The sequence below is a fragment of the Aegilops tauschii genome, chromosome 7 (assembly GCF_002575655.3).
Source record: "Aegilops tauschii subsp. strangulata cultivar AL8/78 chromosome 7, Aet v6.0, whole genome shotgun sequence".
Taxonomy (NCBI): Eukaryota; Viridiplantae; Streptophyta; class Magnoliopsida; order Poales; family Poaceae; genus Aegilops; species Aegilops tauschii.
In genome coordinates, this window is record NC_053041.3 from 474,097,878 (window position 1) to 474,111,589 (window position 13,712).

The 13,712-nt window shown below is 53.1% G+C and overlaps 1 non-coding gene across 1 annotated transcript; it reads right to left on the reverse strand.

Annotated features, from left to right (window-relative positions):
• Window positions 1-12,804: 12,804 nt before the first annotated feature.
• On the reverse strand, window positions 12,805-12,877 carry TRNAK-UUU (transfer RNA lysine (anticodon UUU)). Its single transcript has one exon. It is a non-coding gene; the product is annotated as a tRNA-Lys (tRNA).
• Window positions 12,878-13,712: the final 835 nt, after the last annotated feature.

Below are 13,712 nucleotides of genomic sequence, written 5' to 3' on the forward strand. Positions count from 1 at the left end.
CTGAGACTCCGGGGCGTGTACAGCCCCAACTCATTATTACGTGAGAGTGTCACGGGCGGCGATTCTTGACAGGCACCGGGCCTTCTTCACAGGCTCTGGGCCTTTCTTCACAGGCTCCGAGCCTTGCTTCATGGGTAGAACTTCCGGAGGTGCTGGATGTTCCAGGCGTTTTGGATAGGTACCCCGTCTTGTGTCTCCAGGCGCACAGCGCCAGGCCTGGAGATGTGGACGACCTTGAACGGGCCCTCCCACATTGGTGAAAGCTTATGCAGCCCTTCCCTGGAGAGGACCCGCCTCAGGACGAGGTCGCCCACCTCGAGCGTCCTGGAGCGGATGTTGCGACAGTGGTATCGCCGCAGCGCTTGTTGGTACCTTGCCGCCCTTAATGCAGCTTCGCGACGGTGTTCCTCCCCCAGCACGAGATCCATCCCCCGCGTGGCATCCTGCTGCGTTTCGTTGAACGCCAGGACCCGTGCGGAGCGATGCTTGACCTCGTGAGGGAGGACTGCTTCAGCTCCGTAGACGAGGAAGAATGAAGTCTCGCCCGTTGGCTTGGTGGCGATGGTGCGGATGGACCACAGCACGTACTGGAGCTCATCGTGCTAGCCCCTGCCGCAGGCCTCCAGCTTCTTCTTGAAGGTCCTGGTCTTGAGGCCCCTCAGGACCTCCGTGTTGGCGCGTTCGGCCTGGCCATTGCTCCTGGGGTGCACTACCGAAGCGTAGCAGATCTGCGTTCCAAGGTTAGCACAATAGGTTTTGAAAAGGTTACTAGTAAACTGCGAGCCGTTATCTGTGATGATGCGGTTGGGGACACTAAAGCGGCTCATCAGGCCCTTGATGAAGTTGACAGCAGAGCCGGCTGGGATGGTACGGACGGCTTCCACTTCCGCCCACTTGGTGAACTTGTCGATGGCGACGTAGAGATAGCGGTAGCCCCCTGGCGCCCGAGGGAACGGGCCTAGGATGTCCAGCCCCCAGACTGCGAACGGCCATGTGAGTGGGATGGTTTGGAGGCCCTGAGCAGGCTGATGGATTTGCTTGGCGTGGAATTGGCAAGCTTCGCAGGACTTCACCAGCTCGGCTGCGTCGTTGAGTGTTGTAGGCCAGTAGAATCCATCGCGGAACACCTTGCCGACGAGGGTCCGTGACGACGAGTGGTGTCCGCAGTCCCTGCCGTGTATGTCAATCAGCAACTCCCTTCCTTGATCGCTGGAGATGCAGCACAGCGTGACATCGTTCGATCGTTTCCTGTATAACTCGCTGTCTTGGATACAGTATGCCATGGCTTGCCGGGCCACGCGCTCCACGTCCTCTTCCTTCTCCGGCAGCGTCCCGTGCATCAGGTACTCCTTGAATTCCTTGGTCCAGCATTCCTCCTGGGGCTCGAGCGCCAAGAGCAGCTGAGCTCCTGAGGTCAGGCCACAGGCTGGGGCTCCCATGGCCGGAGGCCGTGGGAGCTCCTCCCGAGGATGAGCCATGCTTGAAAGAGGTGGCGTAGCTGATGGCTTGAAGAGCTGCTCCTCAAAGACACCGGGCTCTTGCAGCTGCCGCTTGGACGCTCGCCTGGCGATGTCATCGGCTTCCTTGTTGGTGCCCCGGGGCACGTGCTGCAGCTCCAGGCCCGAGAACTGCTTCTCCATCTTGCGCACCTCCGCGAGGTAGGCCTCCATATGCTCGTCCTTCGGCTCGTACACCTTGTTGGAGAAGTTGACGAGGAGTTGCGAGTCGCCTCTGACGGTGAGGTGCTTCACCCCTAGAGCCGCTGCAGCCTTCAGGCCAACTATGAGGCCTTCGTATTCTGCGATATTGTTGGAGACCTTCTCGCCGTGCTGAAAGCTGAGCTGCACGGCGTAGTAGAGCTTGTCCTGAGTGGGCGAGATGACCACTGCTCCAGCCCCCGCGCCCTGGTGCACGAAGGCGCCATCGAAATACATGACCCAGCCGTCTGGAGCCTCGCTTCCTGGGGAGGTGGACTGGTCTTCTCCTTCCTCAAGTGTCGGGGCATCCGTCCATTCCGCCACAAAGTCAGCGAGCGCGGCCCCCTTGATGACCCTGGTAGTGCTGAACTCCAACTGGAATGCTTGCAACTCGATGTTCCACTCAGCGACCCTTCCGGCTGAGTTAGGGCTCCTGAGTACCCTCTCCAATGGGTAGGCTGAGACGACCTTGATGGGGTGGCCCTGGAAGTAGTGTCGTAGCTTGCGTGAGGCCACCAGGAGTGCGAGCAGGAGTTTCTGGGGCATGGGGTAGCGTGCCCTCACGTCCCGCAGTACGGTGCTGACGAAGTACACTGGGTGCTCGACGAGGGCTGGCACACTATCGAGGCTCGGGTCCTGCGGAGATCGGGGCATATCCTGAGGTGGAGGGGTTCCTGAGACCTGACTGTCCTCAGGAGCTTCTGTGATGTTGCCCTGCTGAGCTTGGTCTTCCACCGCAGATGCCTTTGCTGCGCCTTCCTGACCCTGCGCCACTTTAGCTCTGACTCGGCGCAGCGCGCCCTTGGCTTGGCGCTCCTCCCGAACCGCCACCAGCGTCGCGCTGGCGGAGTACAGGGTGGCGGCAAGGTAGAGTACCAGAGGCTCGAGAGGCCGTGGTGCCACCATTTCCGGGGGGCTGGTGAGGTATTTCTTGAGGTCTTGGAAGGCCTGGTCGGCCTCCGGGGTCCACTCAAATGGGCCCTTCTTCTTCATGAGCTTGAAGAAGGGCAAGGCGCGCTCTCCCAGTTTGGAGATGAAACGCCCTAACGCGGTCACCCGCCCTACTAGCTTCTGCATCTCTTTGAGGGTCTGTGGTGGGCTCATGTCCTCGATGGCCTTGATCTTCTCTGGGTTCGCCTCGATCCCTCTGTGGGATACGAGGAAACCCAACAACTTGCCAGAGGGGACGCCGAACGCGCACTTCTCCGGGTTAAGCCTCAAGTTCACTTGGCGCAGGCTCTCGAAGGTCTCCTCCAAGTCTTTAATCAATGTCCTCGCCTCGCGAGACTTTACCACTATGTCATCGACGTAGGCCTATGTGTTTCTCCCGAGCTGCCGCCCCAGGGCGATGTGCATCAACCGCTGAAAGGTTGCGCCCGCATTGCGCAGCCCGAAGGGCATGCAGGTGTAGCAGTACACCCCACATGGTGTCAGGAAGGCTGTCTTCTCCACATCTTCCACCGCCATCTTGATCTGATGATACCCTGAGAACGCGTCCAGCAAGCACAGCAGGTCACACTCGGCGGTGGAGTTGACAATCTGGTCGATGCGCGGGAGTGGGAATGGATCTTGGGGGCAGGCTTTGTTGAGGTTGGTGAAGTCGACGCACATCCGTTCCTTTCCGCCTTTCTTCGGCACTACGACGGGGTTTGCCAGCCATTCGGGAAATCGAACTTCTCGGATGGCACCCGCCGCCTCCAGCTTGCGAGTCTCTTGGACGATGAAGGCTTGCTTCTCAGTGGACTGCCATCTTGCTCGCTGCTTCACGGGGCGTATATTGGGGCACACCCTGAGATGATGCTGGATCACCTCCCTCGGGAACCCTACCAACTGATTAGGCTCCCACGTGAATATCTCCTTGTTCGCGTGCAAGAACCTCACCAAGGCTTCTTCTTGTCCCGGGTCGAGGCCAGTTCCTATGGTAAAGGTGGCTCCTGAAGACCCATCCTCGTTGACCGGCACCTGCTTGGTTTCCGCCTTGTCTTGGGTGAACAACTGCTTCTTCTTGGTAGGCGCGGCCTCCTTGGCCCCGGGGGTACCGGCGCCGGCGGGCTGTGCTGCTGCCGCAGTCTTGAAGGCGAGCCTGAGCGCCGTCACAGCCTCCTTAGTGTCCCCTTGATGGTGAGGACGCCCTTGCTTCCTGGCATATTCATGAGGTTGTAGGCCAGGTGAGCCGCCATGAACTGAGCGAGACCCGGGTACCCGAGGATGGCGTTGTACGGGAGACCGACGCGGGCAATGTTGAAGTCCACCAGCTCGGTGTGGTAGTTGTCGCGTGTGTCGAAGGTGACAGGGAGGCGGATCTGCCCCAGAGAGTGAGCAGCTCCACCACCCACTCCCGAGAAGGGCTTGTTGAGGCCGAGCCGCTCAAGCGGCACGTGAAGAAGGCTGGAGGCTTCTACGGAGAGCAAGTTGAGGCCAGCACCGCCGTCGATGAGGGTCTTAGTAACGGCCACATTGCAGATGGTGGGCGTGCACAGCACCGGGAGTATTCCGGAGCCAGCGGTGGAGTCGGGGTGGTCTTCTGACCCGAAGGTGAGGTCGGTCTCTGGCGCGGCCCAACCCGGCGGAGCCCCCGGGCGCTTGGATGTGGCCCCGATCTGACGGAGGAACGGCTTGACGTGGCGGTCTGAAGGTGGAGCTTGAGAGCTGCCCAGGAGGGTCGCGACTGCATGGTGCGCCGGCACCGCGTAGCGAGCGGTGAAGAGGTCGCAGAGCTCCCCCAGGAGGCCATCGTGGATCCTGGGAGATTGAGCAGCCAGGCGCGCGGCTCGCCGGCGAGGGCCATGGGGAACCAGTTGGCCATGATCTTGTTGTCGCCTCCGGCTTCGAGGACAGCCTCCTCGTACGCCAGCAGGAACGGCGTCGGGTCTGCCGCGCCATCGTAACGCGGCGGCATCTTTGGCTTGAACTTGGTCGCCAACCACACTCGCCGTAGGGCGGGGGCTAGGTCTCGGTACCCAGACGCCCCGCTGTTGGTATCGGCCGCAGAGGTGGATGGCGGGGTACCTGTCATGGGGGCAAAGTGCGGTGGCACGGGGCGCAGGTTGGTGGAGAGGAGCTCCGGCGCACCCCTACCTGGTGCACCAAATGTCGGATGTGGGGTTCCGGCAAACCCTTAAGGTTCGAACACTGGGGTGCACGCGAAGTCTTTCCCTCCCACCGATCTACGCCCTGGCTCGCTAAGATCTCGTGGACGAACTCGACGAACTCACAACACAAAGAGACACGGGATTTATACTGGTTTGGGACACCGTTGTGGTGTAATACCCTACTCCAGTGTGGTGGTGGTGGATTGCCTCTTGGGCTGATGATGAACAGTACAGTGGGAAGAACAGCCTCCCGAGGTTGAGGTGTTCTTGTGCTTGGTGACTTAGTGGGTGAGAGCTGGGTGAACTGCTCGATGCCCCTACGGTGGTGGCTAGCTCTACTTATATAGGCCCTGGTCCTCTTCCCAAATATTGAGCAGGAAGGGAGCCAACAACGGCGGGCAAATTTGAAGGGGGACAGCTAGTACAAGCTATCCTGACAAAAGTGGTCTTCGCCTGCAAAAGGCTCTGGTGGTGACGCCGTCTTGGGCTCCACGGTGACCTCCGTCTTGCTGTCCTCCTAGTCTTGGTCTCGTTGCACCGATATAACAACCTTTGCCTGATGCCTTGGTACTCCGCGCCTGCGCTGGCCTCCTTAGCACCAAAGAGGAAACAAGGACGTTGCGCGCACTGGCGCCCGCCTGGTGTCGATCGTCATGGCTCACGTCACGAGAGCCTCGTGAGGTTTGCCCCGCCTTGATATCTCCGCTCCTCGTGAGCCTTCCTGACTAGGCCACTCCTGAGGAGGTCTTGCATCGTCCGTCTCGCGAGGGTTGGCCCCTCGCGAGGGTCTTGGATGCCTTGCCGATGAAGATGGGTCGTACGGCCTGCTGGCTTAGCCACGCCGTGGGCTGCAGGCAGGCAAGTCTGGGGACCCCCGTTCCCAGGACGCCGACACCGTACTCTGGGGGCTGCGGACCACGCCCAACCGCACTACTGGATATACACCTTTTTTCATGGTGTACGGCGCGGAGGCTGTGTTGCCGTGCGATATTATTCATGACTCAGCTAGAGTGCGCATGTACGAAGAGAGAGAGGCCGAGCTTCATCGGCAGAACAGCCTAGATGCCCTGGAGGAGGAGCGTGATGTTGCAAAAGCCGCATTTTATCAACAACAGGCCCGCAAATATCAAAGCAGAGAAGTACGGGCCAAGACTTATAATGTTGGCGAACTCGTCCTATGCTTGCCGGAGAAGAAAAAGGACAAACTCAAGCCCAAATGGGAGGGTCCCTTCATCATTGACGAAGTTCTCACTGGAGGAGAGTACCGCCTGCGTGATGCATCAGACAATCGCCTAGAGCCGAACCCCTGGAACGCGGCCAGACTCCGAAGATTCTATGCCTAGCGCCGAATTATTTGTCCGTCTCCCTGTTGTTTCCATTATTTTTTCCTCTCTTTTCACCTTTTCCTTTTTTTCTAGCCTTAAAGCTTTCGCGTGGCTAAACCATGCACCTGTGACGTACACATCCTCGAACATGTACGTCCAATATACCTGGGGGCTTCTCGGACGGAAGCTTATTACTATTATTTTCCGAGCATCAAGCTCATCACATATGCGTTTTTTCCCATATGTACCTTTTCTTCGCCGTTATATGCATCGATATGACTTAAGTTTTGGCCAAGATGGGTTGCCTGGCTCCTGTGCTTATGCCCTACGTTCACGTTAGTTCGGCTAGGGCATAAAGGGAGCACCTCTGCGATTGTTACTGCCGGGTCATCCGGATGTGTACCTCAGACTGGGTGAAGCCGAAAGCTAGCGTTCTTAAGGGAATATTCGGTCGGTGTATTAAAGATGTTTTTGCATTCACCCCATTTTGAACCCCCAGATGTTACATATACTGCGATTTTTCCAATCACAGTTCGAACATGCATTTTAACGCATGCACACCCAGGGAAAGGAACCCTTAATGGAACTATTCTCTATGGAAGATGTTTCTTACAAATCATAATGTAATATAACATAACTAGCCGGATACAACTTGTCTGTTCAAGCAACTATGACCCCTACGCCTAGTTTCCATGCATACCCCGGTCTATTTTACCGCTCGGGTATTCGGAAACACTCCACACCTTCGGGTCCAAGAGGTCAAAGCGAAAAGGTCTGCCATGACAATCGTTTTACAATTCAGCTAGAGTTACATATGTCAAGGAAAGTACATAGTCACTTGGACTCAAAAATTTCCTCCTCTATACCGTCCAGCAGGCTGTCTAACTTACAATCCTGCTGGGAATACTTGGCGGCTACTTCTACTTGGTCATATACCAAATTAACGGGAACTTCTTTTCCATCTGACCCTAGAGGTCCGACCTGGGCCATACGATTCGGATCAAGCTTGGTATACCGTGTTTTCACCATGGCCCAGGCCTCTCGTACACCTTCCCGGTAGGCCGATATTTTCCATAATCGGAAACGCTGCCGCGCTCCCTTGAATAGCTGTGCAAGCTCCTCCATACTTCCTGGAGGGGAGGCGGATGGCCATAAGGCCTTGGCAACACTTCCCATCGCCTGCCGAGCTTGCTCATGCATTTGCGACAGCTCTTGCACCAGATCACCAGACGATCCAGACATCTCCTCTTCAGGACGGCCCGTCAGCATACCTACAAACATAACTCTATCAGTTCCTTTCATCTCCGAATTACTCGAAGGTAAGTTTGACCACATACTGAATATGCCGCCTCGCAGCCTTTTATTTTCCTTCACGGAGTCAGCCAACTGGGCCCGCACATCTTTCAGTTCTTCGCCCAGCTGGGTGTTGGAATCCTGGAGCTTGTTTTTCTCCTCCCTAACTCAGGTCAGCACACGTTTGCCCGCGGCGAGTAGCCTTTTGGATTCTTTCTCTCCCGCTTGAGCGGCTTTCAGTTGCTCCTCCAGTTGATCTGACGATCCTGTCATGAGATAAGCAACAGTATTAGCATAGCTGGCATATAATTATCATTCCTCGATGGGGGGGGATATTACCAGGTGACGCCTTATTGGATTTCTCCAGTTTGGCGGTAACAACAGTTAGCTGTGTCCGACACCTTTCTAGCTCTTGAGACAACAGGTTGTTCTTCTCCGTAAGCATCTGGTTGTACAATGATCCTTAAATCAGTTGTACAACTGATTCAATTTTCGGGGGCTACTGGTATATAATTATCATATTGGAACAATGTAAACTTACCTGCACATCTTTCAAATGTTGATTTGTGGCTCGGGTAAGCCCATCTCGAGCAGATCGGATATATGCATCAGCCGAGCTGAAGGCATTGAATGCCTCTTTTGTAAAGCTGGGGTCTCGTAAAACGGCCCTCCGGCGCCGATGATTCATGGCGCTCTCCACTTCCGAGTTCGTGACGGATACATCATCCGAATCCTCTGCCGAAGGACAATCCGGCCCCGCTCCCATATCAGCCCCTGCCTTTGCGGCAGGATCTAGATCCCGGCTGTTGGGAGTATGATCGGCCGGACCCCCGGACATAGTCCGGCGAGCTCTTTTCCTGATACAGGACAAACGAAAAAGTCACAGTTGGATGCGACTGCCAAGGGGCATATTTACATATCCATACCTATTCGATGAAGGCTCGGCCGTGCCTTCGTTTGCCTTCCTCTTCAAAGGCTTGCCCGGCGTGGGGGCTGCTCTCTTTGGAGTAGCCTTTGGGGTAGCACGGCGCGCCAAACGCCTCCCCTTTGGAGCATGAGACAGTGCGGTGAGTGAGGCGGAACGAGGAAACACTTTCGGAGGAGATGTCTCCTAATTACTTACGTGCGAAGCAGGGAGAAGACCGGGATAGTCGGCGGTGATGGCCACTTCCGTGCCGTCATAGCTCGTCTGGTAAAACACCGCATCCTCGAGCACCATGAATATATCCGGATCCTCTTCGAATCCGGGGTCAAGGTCCCGGTTGTGGCTCTCTGGCTACGGGGCGGGGCTGTGAAGCCCCTCGGAGATCTTTCGCCATTGCTGTTATAAATTGATGGATTAATATTCATTAAAAGTGGCTCAGGGAGTGGAGTGAGTAGAGCAGAGGGGTTGGGACTTACCCAGCTAGGATGATTGTACATGGAAAATCCATCTCTGCTCTTGACACAAAGAAATTCCTCTTCCTCCCCTTTGAACAGTTCGGCCAATATTTTGGCCAGAGCGGCGGGGGTGTCCGGACCCTTCCGGCCGTAGCGGGAGGCGTCATCCTCGCCATTGTAGTGCCACATGGGAAGCCCTCTGTGTTGGAGTGGCTGAACCCCCCGTACTATGGAAGTCACCATTACCTCGACTATTGATAATCCGGACTGGGCAAGCGTCCTTATCTTGCTCATAAGTTGACGAACTTCCGCACTATCTTCCGCCTCGAGGCTCCGAGGGCGCCAGTTGTGGCGCTTCTTCAAAGGAACGCTTGTGAACTCGGGAAGACCCCTCCGAACTGGGTCAGGAAGTGCGACGTCCTCGATATAGAACCACTCGGAAGGCCACTCTTTGGATGCTTTCTTTGGTGTGCCAGACAGGTATCCGGTCTCGGCAATGCGCCATATTTCGGCTCCGCCCACTTCAAATATTGATCCCCCGTGGTTGCGCGAGACGAGACAGAATAGTTTTCTCCACAATTCAAAATGGGCCTCACAACCCAGAAATAGCTCGCAAAGAGCGAAGTAACCCGCGATATGTAGGATGGAGGCATGAGTGAAGTTGTGTAGTTGGAGGCCATAATACTCCAGGAGCCCTCGAAGGAACGGATGAATTGGAAATCCGACGCCTCTTAGCAAGTAGGAAACGAAGCACACTCGTTCCCCCCAGATGGGTTGGGGAAATTCTCTGCCTGGGCCCCGCCATTGAAGGAGGTAAATCCTGCCCGAACAGGGACCAGACCCGGGGAAGAAATCCTGTGTTTGCAGCTTCACCAGCTGACCGTGGGATACGGAGCATCTCTCCCAATTGCCTTTTTCCGGGCCATAGGGATGGGAGGAGGAGCTGAGAGCGCTAGCCATGTTGGAGTGGTTTTTCCTAGCGAGCGCTAAGGATTTTTCCGCGTGGTGCCGAATGGATCTAAGATCCAATCTCTTTAAATAGACGCTCTTTCTTACATGGCTGGGGTGTTATGTGCAAAAGTACCCTGACCTCTCGCATTCGCTCAACACGTGGAATCTGAAGTCGTTGATGCACAGAAGCCGAGGGGCACGATATTAAATGGAGGGCCGAATACATCTCTTTGAAGTCATCGGAGGAGGAACCCGCCTTGCAATGCCGAAGACAATCTGCGCACCGGACACCTCGTCATTGAAGCCTGGTTCGAGGGCTACTGAGGGAGTCCTGGACTAAGGGGTCCTCAGGCGTCCGTCTTGTTAGCCGTGGGCCGGACTGATGGGCTGTGAAGATACGAAGACCGAAGACTCTACCCGTGTCCGGATGGGACTCTCCTTGACGTGGAAGGCAAGCTTGGCGACCAAACATGAAGATTCCTTTCTCTATAACCGACTTTGTGTAACCCTAATCCCCTCTGGTGTCTATATAAACCGGAGGGCTAGGTCCGTAGAGGCGAACAATCATAATTGTAGTCATACATGCTAGACTTCTAGGGTTTTAGCCATTACGATATCGTGGTAGATCAACTCTTGTAATACTCATATTCTTCAAGATCAATCAAGCAGGAAGTAGGGTACTACCTCCATAGAGAGGGCCGGAACCTGGGTAAACACTGTGTCCCCCGTCTCCTGTTACCATCGACCTTAGACACACAGTTCGGGACCCCCTACTGGAGATCCGCCAGTTTTGACACCGACACCCATGAGCATGGAGGTTTCGTTATTGATAGGAAACTGCCAGTAGCCCTTGACTTTGACTTGAAGAATTGAATCCGCCTTCTTCTTCTTATTCTTCTGAAAGTCTCCCATGCGTGGTATCATCGGATCCACAAGGTCAATTTGTATCCATTTGTTCGGAAACCGTAAATGCCAACTACTCACTTCTTGCTGAGGATGAAGGTGCCATGGGTGATAGCGCAGCTACAAATTGATAGAATTTATCCATTCTACTTCCTCCACTTCTTTAAAAGCTTCTCCAATCACACTTATTACAATCTCACACACTTCTTCTTCCTAACCTTGAGCGCAGCACTGAAAATCCAGTATAGATTCTCTAATCTTTAATAAGAGAAGCAACGAGCCTAGTAGGGGAAATACCTTCCTCGGGAATGTCATCAAAGCCGGGTTCTCCAATCGTAAAAGGGAATATTCCATGGCACAAGGGTTTTTAGGTGCTGACCGGTGGGTACATTTCTGTGCACATTGTGAGTTCATATTTTCTTTTCTAAGAAACAAAAGTTCGAGTAGATACCGTTCTAGCAGGTACAAGAATCCCCGTTCGGTAGGCGTCTGCTTTAGCAATGTCTTTGATCCTCGATCAAAAATTTGAGGAAGATCGCCCTTGCGCGGTCAACGAACTCATACTAATGCAAGGACTGCTCGCAAGCAAATTCGGAAATGAAAGAAGGCTACCGAAAGGACAAGCAACGGATTTCGCGCTCATCCCTTGCTAAAGCACAAGATCGAGAGGGGCCCAAACCCAAACCGAGAATGTAAACAGAATTCGACTCACTCTCGTATGGCTCGCCCTCGAGCCCTGGGGGGTGAGCCAGCTATTACTGAGGGAGGCCAGGTCTACATACGTAATATCAAGTTGCTCTAGCTGCGTGTCTTTCGTATGGAAAGATGGGTGTTTTTATCCAAGCAAGGGAATAGAATAGGTAACAACTCCCCTCACATCAAGCCTTTACGCTAGCTACCAACATATACTATGGAGTCCATGGCTACCTCCGCGGATGGAAGACCGTAGATTTTGGTCCCTAGCGATATTGTTGCTTAAACTAACGTGGAAAGTGGGTTCAATCACTTTAAAGTGCCCTCTCAAGTGTCATCTCATAATGGTAATCTCCTTATGGTATAGTAATTTGTCTTAGAATAAGAAACCTATCTCTTCCCCCTAATGGCTTTTCACTACCCCTTGCGGGAATGTGTATCGTTGCTGCATCGCCATCGTATTCCTGACTTGCTTTTTCGAACTTCTTGTTTTCTCGGGGCTGCACTACAGTTGCTTAGTGGTTTGCTTATCGGTCTACCCAATCAAGGTTAGACCTCTCTCTATCAACCATTGCTTTAAATAGTATCATGTTATTTCATCTTTCATTGATACCATCATTACAATCGAGGGCCTACAATCCATGGAAATCCCTATTCCGATCACTAGGAAAGAAGAGCAAGTAAGTAATGAATGAATGAATGAATTTAGATGGTATATAAACATCTCCCCATGAAGGGAAGGTGCTATAGTATCTAACTACAAAAAAAGTAGGTTGTGAAATGATAGGAAATATGCCATGCAGAAAATCCAGGAAATATTTCCTGGATTTTCGGATGACCCGGCTTATCTTTGCAGTTATCCTTATTTAGCAGAATCTAGTGAGTGTTCCATTTAAAGAAAAGAGAGATATTCGTTGTAGGATTGATCCAGACAACCCAACCTAAGTCACCTATTGCGCCTAACCTAAGTACAGTGCCAGTGGTCGGCGAGGAGAAGTTCATTCCTGTAGAGAAGAGAGGGGATCCTATTTCCTTTCCCCGTTTCCCAGTATGGCAACCTTATCTTCTAGCATGAAAGTTGGTATCAGAATGAAACAATCCAATCCATACTTGTGGAGTGCTCAGTTCAGTTCCTGATTTATCTCAAGCCTAAACCGGAAAAGGAAACCTATTACCCGGGGTCCCCCCTTTCGGCTATCTCATCTGTTGTTCCCCAACTCTCAGGAAGGTAAGATCATCAATCAATAGTAGGCTGCTGCTCTGTGCAGTTAAAGATGGGATCCAACCTGTTTTGTTTGCTTGTTTCCTATAATCTGTGCTCGATTCCATATTTCAGTATCCTTCGATTCCCGGGATAGATCTGATCTCATTTATACTTACCTCAAACAACGAGCGAAGTTGAGATGTTGATGAGAAAGGGGCTTCAAAGAGCACTCTTTGGCTACGAATACAAGAGTGGTTTTTTTGTTTTGGGTATAGCAGGACTTGAACCTGTGACTATTAGGTTAAAAGCCCAATGCTCTACCAACTGAGCTATACACCCGATTTTACAAGAAGGCTTGGCGCGGAAAAGAAAAGAGGGCGGCCTGGCCCCTTTTCTTCTTATCTTATCACAAGGGCGCGGCTTTGTATGGTATAGTACTGTGGAGCAAGTCTGGGAGTCCTTTCCACTCATTGAGGATTCTATCTAAAAAAGAAGGTCAACGGGGGAGACTACAGTAGCTCGAACTCAGACTATCTACGAAAAAGGTAAAGTCGTCTTTCCTAGGGTTCGACCGAAAGGAGCTGTGTTCTATGGTTTGACATTGTGGAGGTCCAGCACTCTTCTAAACGAAGAAAGAGGGGATTCGCGCTACCTCCTACTCCTACAGAAGATTGATTGGCGCGAACTTCTGATCGATTCCTTATTCATTGTTGCCGACCCTTACATCATCATAAAGATAATCAAGATATCCCAAGAACCCAGCTAGGGATGAATGACTAGCGCCCAAGAACAAGCAAGGGATGAGTGCACGGGAGCGGCATTGCTTGTTGCTTTATTATCACATTAGAGAAGCGGAACCTCCAAGCTCAGACATCTCGAACTCAGAAACTACCCTTCTATCCCACCCTGCTCCTCCGGCATCGGAAGCAGAACTACCTGACCGAAGGAGATAGACGTGAAGGGGAGACGGTCATACAAAGGCCGAATAAAGCTCTCTTGAAGCTGCATCTGAATATACCTAGAGTCACTCAGTACATACGAACCCTTGAATAAATAAGAATTGAGAAGTATGAAATGTGGGCATCATAACAAAAAAAGAAAAAGACCGAACCAGTAACACTAATGTCTACTTATTTATACCTCTGAGAGGTCCACTTAGACTATTATGGTTTCT